Source organism: Otolemur garnettii, unplaced genomic scaffold, assembly GCF_000181295.1.
Source record: "Otolemur garnettii isolate 467f Iridium unplaced genomic scaffold, OtoGar3 scaffold00001, whole genome shotgun sequence".
Taxonomy (NCBI): Eukaryota; Metazoa; Chordata; class Mammalia; order Primates; family Galagidae; genus Otolemur; species Otolemur garnettii.
In genome coordinates this window covers 42,531,655-42,547,201 of record NW_003852396.1, presented here as the reverse complement: position 1 = coordinate 42,547,201, position 15,547 = coordinate 42,531,655, and the positions used below count along the sequence as shown (strand labels likewise).

Below are 15,547 nucleotides of genomic sequence, written 5' to 3'. Positions count from 1 at the left end.
AAAAAAAAAAAAAAAAAAAAAAGAAAAAAAGAAATGTCCCTTCTATGCCTATTTTCTTAAGAATTCTGATCATGGGCTTGGCACTTGTGGCTCAATTGGCTAAGGCAAAAAAAAAAAAAAAAAATACATCAGGCCTAAGGAGATATGAGAAGCTTTAGCCAGGCTCCTCTCTCAAACTCACGCCCTATAGGGCAATGATTTAAAGGCATTTTGATCTGTCTTTTCTTCTTTGTAGTTCCATGACTAGCTGCCTTATGGGTTATCTTCATGTTCCTAGAAGTTGTGATATAAAGAACAATGTATAACTAATCTATTGCTTTTTTTTTTTTTTTTTGAGACAGAGTCTCATGCTGTCATGCTGGGTAGAGTGCCATGGCATCACAGCTCACAGCAACCTCAAACTCTTGAGCTTAAGTGGTTCTCTTGCCTTAGCCTCTCAAGTAGCTGAGACTACAGGCGCCTGCCACAGGTCCGGCTATTTTTTGTTGTTGTTGTTGTAGTTGTCATTGTTGTTTTAGCTGGTCTGGGCCTCGTTCGAACCTGCCAGCCTGGGCGTATGTGGCTGGCGCCCTACCCACTGAACTATGGGCATCTTGGTCAACAATTAGAAATTGCTTTTTTCCCCCCCTGTATAAATCCACTTGTAACTGTTGCAAATTGGAGCAGCTAATCAGGGCACTAAACTTTCCTGTCTTCAAACTCGGCCCAATAAGTAATATATTAATTTTGCCTCAGTTTCTCCCTTAAAGTCGATGTTCTCGGTGTATAGTTTATCTTTTCATTCTCTTAATGTTGTCTTTTGAAGCTCAAATAGCTTAATTTTAATGAAGCCTAAATTAATTTTGTAATGGCTTGTATTTTTAATGTCATATATAGGAATTCTGACTAACCCAAGGTCATGCAGATTTTTTCTCTAAATTGTTTTTAGTGAATTTGTAGTTTTAGTTTTTATATTTAGGTCTATGACCCATTAGAATTAATTTTCTTGTGTATGATGAGGTGAAGATCTAAATTTTTCTTGTTCTTCATTTTGCATATGGAGATCCAATTACTCTGGTACAAGGCGCTACTATTTTTTCTGTTTCTTTACTCTTCACTGTACAAATGAGGACAGGCACTAAGTTTTGAAAAGCTTATCTTTTTCTTATTGAATTGTTTTGGTATATTTGCTAATAATCAGTTCGACTATAAATGTAAGGGTTTATTTCAGGATTCTTAATTTTATTTAATAGTTAGCTCTGCATCGGTACCATCCCATCTTGATTCCTGTAGCATCCTATTAAGTTTTAAAATATCTAAATTCTCCATTAATCTTTTTCATAAGTCTTCTGGCTATTCTAGGTGTTTTGCATTTCTATGTAATTTTTTGGATTACCTTGTTAATTTTCACAGGAGTCTAATAGCATTTGTCACAAACTGAAACTTCTGAGATTTTTTCCCCTATTGCAAGCTAGACTTTATTAAAAAAAAAAGTTTTCACACACCTGCTTTAACCTAATATACCAAATCCTTAAGTTCTAATTTCAATCTACTTTTTTCATAATACTTCCTATTTGTTCCTATTAATAGCTCTTTGTTCTCCTTATAAGATACTTACCTAAGCTAACTAAAATATACCTTTGTTGGTCTTTTCTTAGGAATGCCCCTCCCTACCATCTCTTTATGCATGAATCCTATCTTTTAAGACCAGATCAAACATCATTCCTTTCTTTTCCTTTCTTCTACCTTCCACATCTCTTCAGTTAGAAATACTCTTTATTATCTTTGATCTCCTATAGCACAGTATTTCTATCTCACTATGATCCAACTTGTTTTAATTTTGTTATTTAACTATACATCTCATTTTATCAGGAGAATATGTTTATTAATAATGTCTGTATCTCTCAGTATTCTTACACAAAATCTTGATCAGTAAGTATATTTGCTGCTTGGGGGTAGAGATCTTTGTGTGCTTTGCCTGTTCATGCCATTAGATGGCACTGTTCAAACTTTGTGGTACAAAGAAATTCCAGTTTTAAAAATAAGATTCAGAATTTATGACTTATCATCAACTTGCAGCATTCCACCAGAACCCTATTTTATCATCTGCTTTGAAACAATCTTGCCTTCTTGTGCTATTCCACTAGAACCCTATTTTATCATCTGCTTTGAAACAATCTTGCCTTCTTGTGCTATACTACAGACAACCAAGGGAACATGTTTGTTCATTGTTTTTCTATGAAACTTCACTTTATTTCTATTTTGAGGCCCAGCACGGTGGCTCACACTGGTAATCCCAGTGGCCAAGGCAGGTAGATTGCCTGAGCTCAGGAGTTGGGAGAGCAAAGCAAGACCCTTTCTCTACTAAAAATAGAAAAACTAGCCCATCGTTTGGCAGGCACCTGTTGTTCCAATTGCTCAGGAGGCTGAGGCAACGGTTTGAGGTTGCTGTGAATTAGGATGCCATGGCACTCTAGCGAGGACAACAGAATGAGGCTCTAGTCTCAAAAAAAAAAATTAAGAAAAATTTTTGTACTGACTTTTTTTGCATTAAGTTCTGAATCTTAGACCATGCAGCCAGTCAGCTAGCATTTACACATTATTGTGTGTGTGTGTGGGGGGTGATTTTTGATGGCCTAATATCATTATCTACTATTTGTATAGCTATTACCAATGTTAACACATTAATATTTGAAAAGTTGCCTTTCTGTTTAAAAGCAAAGGACAGAGGGAACTTTATTAGATTTCACCCTCAAAATAACAGAATGAAATGAGCTCCAGGCTCCATCAAAGTATGATGGTTTGAACAGATTCCAGCAGGGACCAAAGTTTCCATATTCTGCCCCAAATCTTTCATTATTATTCTTCTGTTTCCTAAAAAATTCCTAGAACTTGTAAATTATGCTAAAGAGAGCACCAAGTTGGCTGACAGCGGGATTACAATAATTTTTTTTGTTTCCTATTAAATGTTGGCCTTACTTATAGAGTAGGATGAGCCAAATAAACTATAGCATACATATAAATATATATAACATTAGAATAATATGTGTCTAAATGGAGGTGTGTGGAAACTACAGTAAAATACCAGAGCCTTTTTAAAGAAAATGACGGTTTCTCTTTTGATAGAAGGAAATTGTTTCTGTTTAACAGACCTCACTAATCCTAACTACAAGAATTACCTCCTGGCTCGTGCCTGTGGCTTAAGTGGCTAGGGCGCCAGACACATACACCTAAGGTGGTGGGTTCGAATCCAGCCTGGGCCCGCCAAACAACAATGATAGCTGCAACCAAAAAACAAATGGCCAGGCGCCTGTGGTCCCAGCTGCTTGGGAGGCTGAGGCAGGAGACTCGCTTGAGCCCAGGAGTTGGAGGTTGCTGTGAGCTGTGATGCCACAGCACTCTACCCAGGGGGAAAGCTTGAGGCTCTGTCTCAAAAAAAAAAAAAGAATTACCTCCTTATTGGAGAAAAACTTGGATAATAAGATTGATGAGGTTTTTGTTGTTTTTGCGTGAGGATTTCCCTGAAGTTTCTTGGTGAGATTACCTGTCACTAACACAAAATTCCTATTTGGTTGCTCTTCTTACATAGACATCTTCAAAAATTATTGGCTATTTCCAAGTTAGCAGAGTGTTGTCTATAAAATTACTTGGTAAACTACGACAATAACCTCTGTTTCTCTTAGGTTTCTGACATTTAAGTGTCCCTAGAGGAGGAAGCAGCAGCTCACTATCCTGTAACTGTCTGGCTCAATTGCTCATCTCCTTAGTATAAACGTGGGTTATCACACATCATCAGAGCCAGGAATTTTCTCTTCTGAACTAAACAGTGAGTAAGGGCTTTTCAACTAAGTTCTTTTCTCAATATCTGTTTTCATACCAAATGACTCAAACTAGGTCCTCTTCCCTCTTTGCTTCCTCTCTTTGCCACACCCTTGACTCTTCTCAAAAACTGAAGAACTCTTGGTCATCCTTAATATTCAGCTCCAATGTCACTTCCTAGTGAAGTCTTCCTCAACAGGGCAGGTAGATCCTTCCACCGGATCTTGTATCTTACTCCCTCTCCGCTCCGGACAGCTCGCTTTGAGCTGCTTGGCTTGCATTACAGATTAATGGGATTATCTATTTTTGTGTAGATGTCATTCCCAGCGTGCAAACCTCGAGGGCAAAGACCGTGTCTTTTTTGCTCGTCCTCCCCCGCATTCCCGGTTTTATAGTTCAGCTTTTGGCACAAGGTGGGCTCGGTGTAGGTAAATGACTGCAACTATCGCTCGGCGACTTTCTGTCCTCAAGGAGCATATCTATCCATGTTACTCTCGATGCTTCACAGCCGGTAATCTGCAGGAGTTTCAGCTGGCACAACGGTTCTCGCCAACCCAGAGTTTAAAAATAAGCAGCGAGGGACGCAAGGGAATAGAGGGTGCCGCTCACGACTACCGCCTCTCATCAACTCCGGCAGAGGCGGTCTTAGAGTCTTGCTCTGTCGAGACAAACGCTTTCTCTGAACAAACTGAGTCCCAGACGTACTTCTCCAACTCAGGGCGGTAGACACTGTCCGCTTTTTTTTTTAACGGTGACAGGAAGTCAAAGGGAAAAGGTGGGATTCAAAGGTTTGGGGGCAACTTCTTTCAGCTCTAGGGGTGGATCCCGTGCGGATACCTGTGTGTGGAGGTGGAGCGGAGGCTTCCTTTCAGCTCTGTCACCCGGCCGGCTGAGAGCCCACCTTAGGCTGAGCTCTCTCAACTGCCCTCATATTCAGGACCCCGCCCACCCTGGGCGGAGAGCCACGGTTCTCGCGAGAATGTAGCTAACCTCTCTTCTCTGGCTTGCAGGCTCTCGCGAGAAGAGGTTGAGGAGCCGGCCTGCAACCTGCCCGGGCGGCGCTGGTAGCCGCTCCTGTGTGAGTGAGTGGCCACCTCCAGACACCTCCTGAGGGATCCCGCTGAGGAGGAAGCCGAGGTGTCGCTGGCTTCGGCTTTTGCCAGTGGACAATTAAAAGGGACTACAGGTTCGAGGACTACTGGACTCCGCTGGGGAACTCGGTGAGGGCGGCGCGGAAGGTTGGGCTTGGCGGGGGCGAAGGAGGAAAGGGGCGGAGGCCGAATCTGGGCGTGAGAGACCGGCTGCTGTGGCTGTGGTTCTGGCGGCCGGACCCTGCTAGGAATCCGAGGGTGGCGCTTTGGCTCCGACTTCGGGCACTGAATTCAGGGAGGCAGGGATGGGACTTGGGTTCGAGGGTGCTGCTTTTGGGTGGGAGTCCTGAGGCCTTTTCCCCGGGGATGAAGGCGATACCCTCATCCCTCCTTTCCAGGGCAGAGTAACCCTGTGCCCCGCCCCTTTCCTGACATAACTGGGCTAACGCGGCGACTTCCTGAGGAGGGCGCATCACAATAGGGGATGAGGTGGTGTGTGGTCTCCCTTTGGGTGAAGAGAAGTGAGATCCTGAAGATACGCTGCTTGGTTTTATGCTGTAACCGTATCCTGTCTGGTAAAGCTTGGTTTTTCCCAAACTTGTAGGTACTGATTTCTTCTTCGGACGTAAGTCCCCTGACACCCTTATCTTTGGGAATGGGGTGAGGAGAGGTGATACATCATTGAGTAATTTGTTATGTGGGCCTCACAGGTTTCCTGCTTCTTATCTCCTAAATATTCTGAGTCCATGAGAAGTCACTAGTCCAGACATGCTAACAACAAAGCTTCACTTGCTCGTCACTTTGTGCACTTAGCAAAGCAAATGATTTTATACATTTTTAAAAATCTTTCAGTCTTCATGTTTTTATTGAAATTAACAATCTAAATGAAGGAGCACAGGGTATTCTTTTTTTTTTTTTTTTTTAGAAGATTCTCACTCAGTCACCCTGGGTAGAGTGCCATGGTGTCATATCTCACAGCAACCTCAAACTCTTGGGCTCAAGGGATTCTCTTGCCTCAGCCTCTGGAGTAGCAGGGACTATAGGAGCCGGCCACGATGCCTGGCTAGGTTTTAGAGATGGGGTCTTGCTCTTGCTCATGCTCATGCTCAGGCTGGTCTTGAACTCCTGAGCTCAAGGATCCACCTGCCCTAGCCTCCCTAGCATTCCAGAGTGCTAGGATTTCAGGCATCAACCACAGTGCAGGGCTCGGAAATTTATTTTATTTGGACAGTTGGGTTTTTTCCCCATCCCTACCTTGTACCCTACCACAACTATACAAATTTCATCAAGTTTTTTTTAGAGAGGGGGTTAGGGATAAATTTTGAATGAAGGAGAAATTGGAATACAAGGTATAGTAAAGAAGGCTACCGTAAGGGCAGAAATAGTTTCTGTACTGGAGACCCAGCCTTTTGGTGCCGAAATCCAGGCCTGAAACCCAGGACTGCATTTGGCAGTTGAGATAAAGCAGAAAGCAGTAGAAAATACTTGGAAAAGGATTTGATGGTGGATTAAGGCTGGTAAAGAAGTGCATGAGAACAATTGTTTTTGAAGGTGTCAGGGTGTTCCATGAGTTTCTTCATGTTTTGGAGTTTATGACCTAATAGCTATTCTCATACTTAAAGTAGGATGGGAGGTTCTGAAGTATGGAGTGTGGTAAGGAACCAGAATAGCATAGTGTTCAGTCAAGAAAACTTTCAGGGTCTCAATAATTTCGTGTTTTCACCTTTTTTTTCTCACCCACCCTCGAAAGCTTTTAGATGGACTTGTTATCCTTCCACCAGTCTGAATTTTGTTCTTTCTCATCTTCTTTTCCTCTAAGCCTTGTGAATTTTTTTATAATTAACTATGAAACCATGGAGTTGCAAACCACTGTGGTCTGCTTTGTGGCTTTTCACTTTCGGTGACTTAGTGAAGTTTAGAAGTGATAGGGAAAATATTATGCACCTTTCAAAGGGATAGTTATGAGTAACAAACTCACATGCCTTTAGATTATGAAAATGAATGAACTGTACTAGAGAGTTTATAGAGGGGTGTCCAATTCTCAGGTCCGCCTGATTAATGCAGTATATGAATATTGGCCCATTCACCATTCTCAAGAGAACACAGGAAGTCTAGATTTTTTTTGCGTGTAGTCTCTTTATTGATTTTTTTTTTTTTTTTTTTTTTTTGAGACAGTCTTACTTTGTTGCCCTCGGTAGAGTGCTCTGGCGTTATAGCTCATAGCAACCTCAAACTCCTGGGCTCAAGGGATTCTCTTGCGTCATCTTCCCCAGTAGCTGGGGCTATAGGTGCTCACCACAATGCTGGGCTATCGGGCTATTTTTTAGAGGTAGGATATCACTCTTGTTCAGGCTGGTCTCGAACTCCTGAGCTCAAGCAGTAGACCTCCTTCAGCCTCCCAGAGTGCTAGGGTGAGCCACCATGCCCAGCTTGATTTTTTCTTTTTGAAACAGATTCTTGCTTTGTTCCCCCATGTGGAATGCAGCGAAGTCATCATAGCTCACTGCACTTCCTGAGCTCAAGCAATCTTCCCTCTTTGGCCACCCAGAATGTTAGGATTATAGGTCAGAGGCACCATACCCAGCCTAGTCTCTTGATTTTTAAAAATGCAACTAATTAAAGAATAAAAAATAATGTGGCCCAGTCAAACCCAAACCTGTCTATAGTTATAATGTGGTCTCTAGGATCTCTATTATAGGTCAGAATCAATAAATTTTACAACTGGAAAAAATGAGGTTTAAAAGAAATAGGTCAATTACTTTGGAATTTCAGACTTTACAGGGAATTGGGGGAAAATGCCAACTCTAATTGGAACCAGTAGTTAAGTTTAACAGTCTTTAAATATAGTAGGGAAAATTGATCTAGTACTTATTATTAATGTTTTTCCTGTGAAAATAACTGAAGGAAGAAATCTTTCATTATTTATGGTTTAATAATTGAGAGTTCTGAGCAAAGCTGATTTACAAGTATCTTGTAGGGAAATTAGTTTATTTATTTATTTATTTTTTTGAGACAGAGCCTCAAGCTGTCCCCCTGGGTAGAGTGCTGTGGCATTGCAGCTTACAGCAACCTCCAACTCCTAGGCTCAAGCGAGTCTACTGCCTCAGCCTCCCAAGTAGCAGGGACCACCCACAGACACCTGCCACAATGCCCTGCTATTTTTTGGTTGCAGCCGTCATTGTTGTTTGGTGGGCCGGGCTGGATTCGAACCCACCACCTTAGGTGTATGTGGCTGGCGCCTTAGCTGCTTGAGCCACAGGTGCCAAGCCAAATTAGTTTATTTAGAAGCCCTATTGCACTTGCCCCCAATTTGTATAATTAAATCCAGGAAACCCTCCAATCTATTGTAGGATGTGAATATTTGTTTATTTATTTATTTATTTTTTGAGATAGAGTCTTACTATGTTCCCCTGGGTAGAGTGCTGTGGTGACACAGCTCACAGCAATCTCAAACTCTGGGCTTAAGTGATTCTCTTGCCTCAGCCTCTCAAGTAGCTGGGACTACAAGTACCCACCACAATGCCTGGCTATTTTATTGTTGTCTTTGTTGTTTGGTAGGCCCGGACTGGGTTCGAACCTGCCAGCTCTGCTTTATGTGGCTGGCGCCCTAGCTGCTGAGCTACAGGCGCTGAGCCTTTATTTATTTATTTTTGAGACAGTGTCTCACTCTGTCATTCTTCCTAGAGTGCCATGGCGTCATATCTTACAGCAACCTTAAACTCCTGGGCTCAAGTGTCCTTCTTGCCTTGGCCTCCTGAGTAGCTGAGATTATTGGCTTCCTACACAATGCCTGTCTAGTTTTTGTTTTTAGTAGAGAAGGGGTCTTGCTCTTGCTTATGCTCAGGTTGGTCTCAAACTCCTGAGCTCAAGAGATCCACCTGCCTTGGCTTTCCAGAGTGCTAGGATTATAGGCATGAGTAGGGTGACCAGACGTCCCTCTTTTGGCGGGACCGGTCCCGCTTTTTAACAATTTGTCCTGCGTCCTGCGGCGTTTTCAAAAAGTCCCGATTTTTGGAAAGAAAGCACGAACGGGCGGGAGAACAGGAAGGGAATATATGGTTTTCAGCTGCCATGTGGCTATTTCGCTAGAATATGAGTTTTATATTATTTTTGTTAATTTTATAATGTTAAACTGTAATAATAACAAATAATTGTCGAGAAGTGATTATCGAGAACGGTTTATCAAAGTTTGCACTGTTGTCAGGCCTTGCCCTGCCCCGCCCCGCCCGCCAGCCATGTTGTCCCGCCTTACCAATGTTAAAATCTGGTCACCCTAGGCATGAGCCACTGTACCCAGCTACGATGTGAATATTTATTATTTGCTGTGCTATTTTGCATTGTCTTCCTAACTTCCTAATGCTATTTTGCATTGACTTTAACTGGAAGAAAGAGTGAACTCTTGGTTTTTATTCCCTGGCTGATGGGGTTGTAGGGGTTTGGCAATGAAATAGGTAAAGTGTGATGGGAAGCAGGCATTCTAGTGCCTCTTCCTTACAATGTCCATTAAAAAATTGATTTGGGTTAACTAACTTTTCTTATAGGAAGGATAGATACTCTGATTAAACTTTATGTGAAATTGAACCTTATGGATTAAACCTTATTTACCCATTAACGTGATCACATAATCTGACTCATACCTAGTTGAGTTGTGGGGAATGGGAGTTTTAGAGGTCAGATCTTAGTAAGAAGTGGTCCTTGATTATGTAGAGGGCAAGGTTGAGGGTCCTTCCTCAGGGTAAGAGTGAGAGAGGAAGTTAGGTGAGGAAGAGTTTTGAAAAGGAAGATGAAATGGTTACGTATCTTTTAGTTTTTTTTTTTTTTTCTGAGACAAGAGTCTTACTCTGACGCCCTGGGTAGAGTGCCATGGGTCATAGCTCACAGCAACCTGAAATTCTTGAGGTTGAGCGATCCTCTTGCCTCAGCCTCTCTAGCAGCTGGGACTACAGGCACCTGCCACAAAGCCCAGATAGTTTTTTTGTTTTTACTAGAGATGGGATCTTGCTCTTGCTCAGGCTGATCTCAAATTCCTGAGCTTAAGAATTCCACCTGTCAGAGTGGCACCCGTGTCTAAAGGAGTAGGGTGCTGGCCCTATATGCTGGAGGTAGCAGGTTCAAACCCAGCCCTGGCCAAAACTGCAAAAAAAAAAAAAAAAAAAAAGAATTCTACCTGTTACCTGTCTTGGCCTTCAGGCAAGTATCTTTTTATTTGTTGTAGAATTTTGTAAAGATTTTTGCCTTTTACAACTAAATGTATCATAACTCAAGCAAAGACTGCATAGAGTACTGTTTTATTAATCAGGTCTGCTTTGTAGATTTGTTTGTAGTTTGCAGACTTGATTTTTTCACTGTAGCCCAGTCTTCTCAAGTCAACCTAGGTTACTATCTCTTCATCCAAACTCTGCCTCTGGAATAGGAAATGAAATAGGAGATACATATTATGTTTGTGGGTGCTCCTGTTTTAGAGTTTTAAAGACATTTTTGAAGGATTTGTTTTATATTTGCTAAGATTTTGCTTGTTGAAAGGGAAACTATCGTTTTTCTGCCATGCATTTTAAGTAGGAAGATCTCTCTTGGAAATAGCTTTCCTCCTGAGATAACCTTCCCAAAGGAGGATTAAGTGAGCCTAGGAGAATAGGTTGGGTGTACTTTTTCTCAGTGCCTTCTGGTTTTATTTTTGGAACTTTCAATTCTTAGAATAATACATTCTCTAGTCATCTATATGGTAGGCTTTTCTGCACAGGTTGCCCTCCTATGAGGGAAAAGGAAATGGAACACCTACCTACAGTTCTAGTAAGTTTAATTTACAATACAAGTAGTAAGGTTTTTTTGGCCTTTGGATTCAGTTGTATTTTTGTCTTTGCGTGTTTGACTTCTTTATTTCTTTGTTGATTCTGATCCAAAAGTAAGGGAAGAAATGTTAGTTAATGGATGTTTGCTAATGGAGGAAGAACTGTAAGACGTTTTTTTCTCTCTTTAATAGAATCTTTGTTGGGCTTTAAGTTAATGTTGCATTTCCCTAACATGGCTTGCTCGTGTTTACTTTGGGACCTACCTTGCTAAGAAGGTTGTAATCTCGACAGCTTGAACACAGATGGTGATCAGAATTCAAAGGGATGCTTTCTGGGAAAGGATTAAGAGCTTGGTAAATGTTAGTTGCAGGTAAGGATATATAATGAGGTGAATATTTGAAAAATTAATAATAGAAAGTTAAAAAATAAACAGTAAATAAAATAATAAGTTTTAACCTAAATAGTATTGAATAATATAAAAACATAATATTAATAAGAATTATAAAAATCTTGAATATAAAGAGGAAAGATTTCATATCAAATACATGCCCTTATGTCACAGTAGACTGCTGAAGATTGTAAGGTATCTTTGCCAATAAAAACATTTTTCTTCATGCTATTAATAGTTTATATTATTCTTTTTAAAAATGTAAAGGATCTGATTAAATAGTACTTATTTTAGTGTTTGTAGTTGAAATGAGTATTTGTATTTTTGGTGACAAACTGAAATTAACATTTGTTTAGGCTCAGCGCCTGTGGCTCAAGTGGCTAAGGTGCCAGCCACATACACCTAAGGTGGCGGGTTTGAATCCAGCACGGGCCCGCCAAACAACAATGATGGCTGCAACCAAAAAATAGCCGGGCGTTGTGGTGAGCGCCGGTGGTCCCAGCTACTTGGGAGGCTGAGGCAAGAGACTTGCTTGAGCCCAGGAGTTGGAGGTTCCTGTGAGCTGTGATGCCCTGGCACTCTACCCAGGGGGATAGCTTGAGGCTCTGTCTCAAAAAAACAAAACAAAACAAAAAAACCCTTTGTTTAGCTAGGAATGAAGAGTCTGTCGTAATGAATCACTAATTGAAGTACTTTATTAGAAACTATGAATAATTCTTTTCTAAGGTCATTTTAAGTTGTAATCATACTTTCTGCTTGGAATGTCTTACTTGGAATCGTTTAGATCAGTGTTTAAAACCCACTTGTTAGCTCTATGACATTAATGTTAATCTCTCTGAGCCTTTGTTTCCTCATATGAAAAAAGTGTATGGAATACAATTGTCAGGGACTTAAAGATGAAGTGAAATGAAGTGTATAAAAGTGCTATATAGATAGTAAAATGATGTATGAATGTATGTTAGTGCTTGAGTCTGTGTTTATGCTTGGAAAATAGCGTGCTGGCATCATCCTTTCCTTCTCCCCACTTCTTGTATCTCCAGGGATCTTGAAACACATCCATCAGTTAAATTTACATTCATATCTGTTTGTCTCGTTTGGCGGGAACAAGTTCAAATGGACTATTTATAGCCTTGCCAATATGACTTCTCCCTTGGAGATTTTCTTTTCTCTCTATTTATTCTAGTAAGTATTGAACAATGGGAAGCTCTTTTTTTTCTTTTTCAAGCTGTCATCCAGTGACTAATATCTGGTATTCTATGTAATTTGAATGCCAGGTAGAGAAGTAGACAAAAAGGAAAAAAGATTAGATTGAATAGAGAGATGGTGTGGCATTTTTTTTCCCTAAGAAAAGAAGTCAGGTTGGAATGGAAGATGTGTCATTTTAAAAATGATCTATGAGGATACTATTATCTACCTCTAAAAAAATGAGAACATTTTATTTTTATTAATTTATTTCCTTTTAATATCTTTGACTATTATTGCTTATAGCAGATGAGTAGGAAATTATCCTCAATTTTCTATTTGTAGACTACATGAAATGTCAGCTTAGAAATAAAAGTTAAAGCTTTGATACCTGAGAAGAATCATGGGTGCAAAATTGTTCAGCAATTTTTTTTTTTTTAATGGTTTTCTCACTTTTGGATGGTCATGCAAATAGATAGTCTTGAATTATTTTAAAGGTAATAATTTCATTCAGGACAGTTTGTGTTTTACACTATGGTCTTGAATTTGATTTTTCTCACATCAAGAAGGCAAAGTAATCTATTTTCAGCATTTGTTTGTTCATTTAGAGTTTTCTTTTATTTTCATTTAGAGTTTTCTTCAAGAAGAATTTAACATCCCGTGTTATGGTTATTTGTGGGGCATTTTTTTTTTTTTTGAGATAGAATTTCATGTTGCCCTCGGTAGAGTGCTGTGGCATCACAGCTCACAGAAACTTCAAACTTTTGGGCTCAAGCAATTCTCTTGCCTCAGCCTCCAAGTAGCTGGGACTAAAGATGCCTGCCACAATGCCCAGCTATTTTTTGTTGCAGTTGTCATTGTTGTTTAGCAGGCCCAGGTCAGGTTTGAACCCACCACCTTCAGTGTATGTGGCTCTGCTATAGGCCAACTGTGGGACATTCTTATTTCCTTCTTGGTGACTTTTTCAAAGGGCCTCGGTTTCTCTTATGAGATAATAGTTATTGAAGATTAGTGGGGTTGGCTCGGCGCCTGTGGCTCAAGCGGCTAAGGTGCCAGCCACATACACCTAAAGGTGGCAGGTTCAAATCCCCAGCCCGGGCCTGCCAAACAACAATGATGGCTGCAACCAAAAAATGGCCGGGCGTTGTGGCAGGCGCCTGTAGTCCCAGCTACTTGGGAGGCTGAGGCAGGAGACTCGCTTGAGCCCAGGAGTTGGAGGTTGCTGTGAGCTGTGATGCCATGGCACTCTACCCAGGGGGATAGCTTGAGGCTCCGTTTAAAAAAAAAAAAAAAACAGAAGAAGATTAGTGGGGTTATAAAACCATAAGACTGTAAGAATCTTTAGTATCATTAACATTCTAAACTTTGGAAGAGAAAACTGAAGTACGAATCAAGCCCTTTGACAAATTTTGATGAAAGGTGTTGGCTAATGGTAGAAAGGATTGGAATACAGATCCACCAGTTTCCTGATTCTGAGTGGTTTATTCCAGTGATTCCCTGGGCCTACTTGGTTCCATGTACTTCTGGGGGTTCCTGAAAAACTTGCTCACTGCAACATGAAGAAAAGAGTAGAATTCTTTTTATTTTTTACTATCTCCTTTTTTCATTTCTATTTTTTGTGTATATGTTTTATATATATAGTACTGTTATGATAGTATGTGTATATTATTTATAAACATACGTACATGCTGTTCATGTTCGTCGAATTCAAAACATTAAGAAAGGGAAAAACTACCTTATTTTAAATTAAGTATATGGCATCTTTGATTATCTTTGATTCCCTAGTGAATGGTATTATTTAACAGTAGTCTTAATAATTTTAGAATTTTTTTTTTTTTTTTTTTTTGCAGTTTTTGGCCAGGGCTGGGTTTGAACCCACTATTTCTGGTATATGGAGCTGGCGCCCTACTCTTTTGAGCCACAGGCTCCGCCCAATAATTTAGAATTATTTTATGAGTACTTTGGAACATTTCTTGTTAGAGTAGATTTCTTTGGAGTAATTTCTTTATAACAATAAAACTAATGCACATTGCATGCAATTTGGGAAATTTAGCAAAGGGCAAGGAAGAAAACGGTGCCACAATCTCATACCCAGTAATTGCTTCCAATTACTAATAGATATGTGTGTATACATACATACACACAATTAAATGCACAATTAAATACACCCTAAATTGGGATTATTCTGTTTGTAATGAGTTAACAGTTTTTGAGAAATTAAAATAATAGACATACATAGATTTAAAAATTAACATTTTGTTACTTTTTTTTTTTTTTTTTTTAAGACAGGCTTATTTTGTGGTGCAATCATAGCTTACTGCAACCTCAGACTTCTGGGCTCAAGCAATCTTTTTGGTTCAGCCTCCCAAGTAACAGGACTACAGTTGCATGCCACCATGCCTGGCTAATTTTTCTATTTTTTGGTAGAGATGGAGTCTCACTCTTGCTTAGGCTGATATTGAATGCTTGACCTCAAGTGATCTTCCTGCCTTGGCCTCCCAGAGGGCGAGGATTACAGGCTTGAGCCACTGTGCCTAGCCTGTTATGTGTTTGTTTATTAATCTCATAACCTACTATTTTCACTTAAGAATTTATTGATGGTTTGGCACCTCTAGCTCAGTGGCTAGGGTGGTAGCCACATACACCGAGGCTGCCAAACAATAATGACAGCTACAACAACAATGACAACAAATAGCCAGGCATAGTGGCCGGTGCCTATAGTCCCAGCTACTTGGGAGGCTGAGGCAAGAGTATCGTTTAAGCCCAAGAGTTTGAGGTTGCTGTGAGCTATGATGCTGCTGCACTCTACTGAGGGTGACATAGTGAGATTCTGTCTCAAAAAAAAATAAAAAAAGAATTTATTGATAACTGTGTTTTATGTTATTATTTTTAACATTGTAAGAATATATATATAATTAATTTACTACATTTATTTATTTGTGTATTTATTTATTTATTTGAGACAGAGTCTCACTCAGTTGTCCTGGGGCTGAGTACCATGGCATCATAGTTCACAGCAACCTCAAACTCTTGGGCACAGCATTTCTCTTGCCTCAGCTACTGTACTCCAGTAGCTGGGAGTACAGGTGCCTGCTACAATGCCTGTCTATTTTTTAGAGATGAGGTCTTGCTCTTGTTCAGGCTGGTCTCGAACTCCGGAGCTCAAGCAGTAGACCTGTCTCAGCCTCCCAGAGTGCTTGGATTACCATGCCTGGCCTATTCCCTACTTTTGGAAATTTAGTGTTCTATTTCTTTTGTGCCGTAAATGCTTTGGTAAACATATTTCTTTTTTTTTTTTT

At 40.3% G+C, this 15,547-nt stretch overlaps 1 protein-coding gene across 1 annotated transcript in view; it reads left to right on the top strand.

Annotated features, from left to right (window-relative positions):
- The first annotated feature begins 4,855 nt into the window (after positions 1 to 4,855).
- Positions 4,856 to 15,547, top strand: part of BTBD10 (BTB domain containing 10) — a 93,709-nt gene continuing 83,017 nt past the window's right edge. The window contains exon 1 of the mRNA XM_003781114.3: positions 4,856 to 5,018. The gene's annotated coding sequence lies outside the window, so the exon portion shown is untranslated. The remainder of the gene's footprint in view (positions 5,019 to 15,547) is intronic.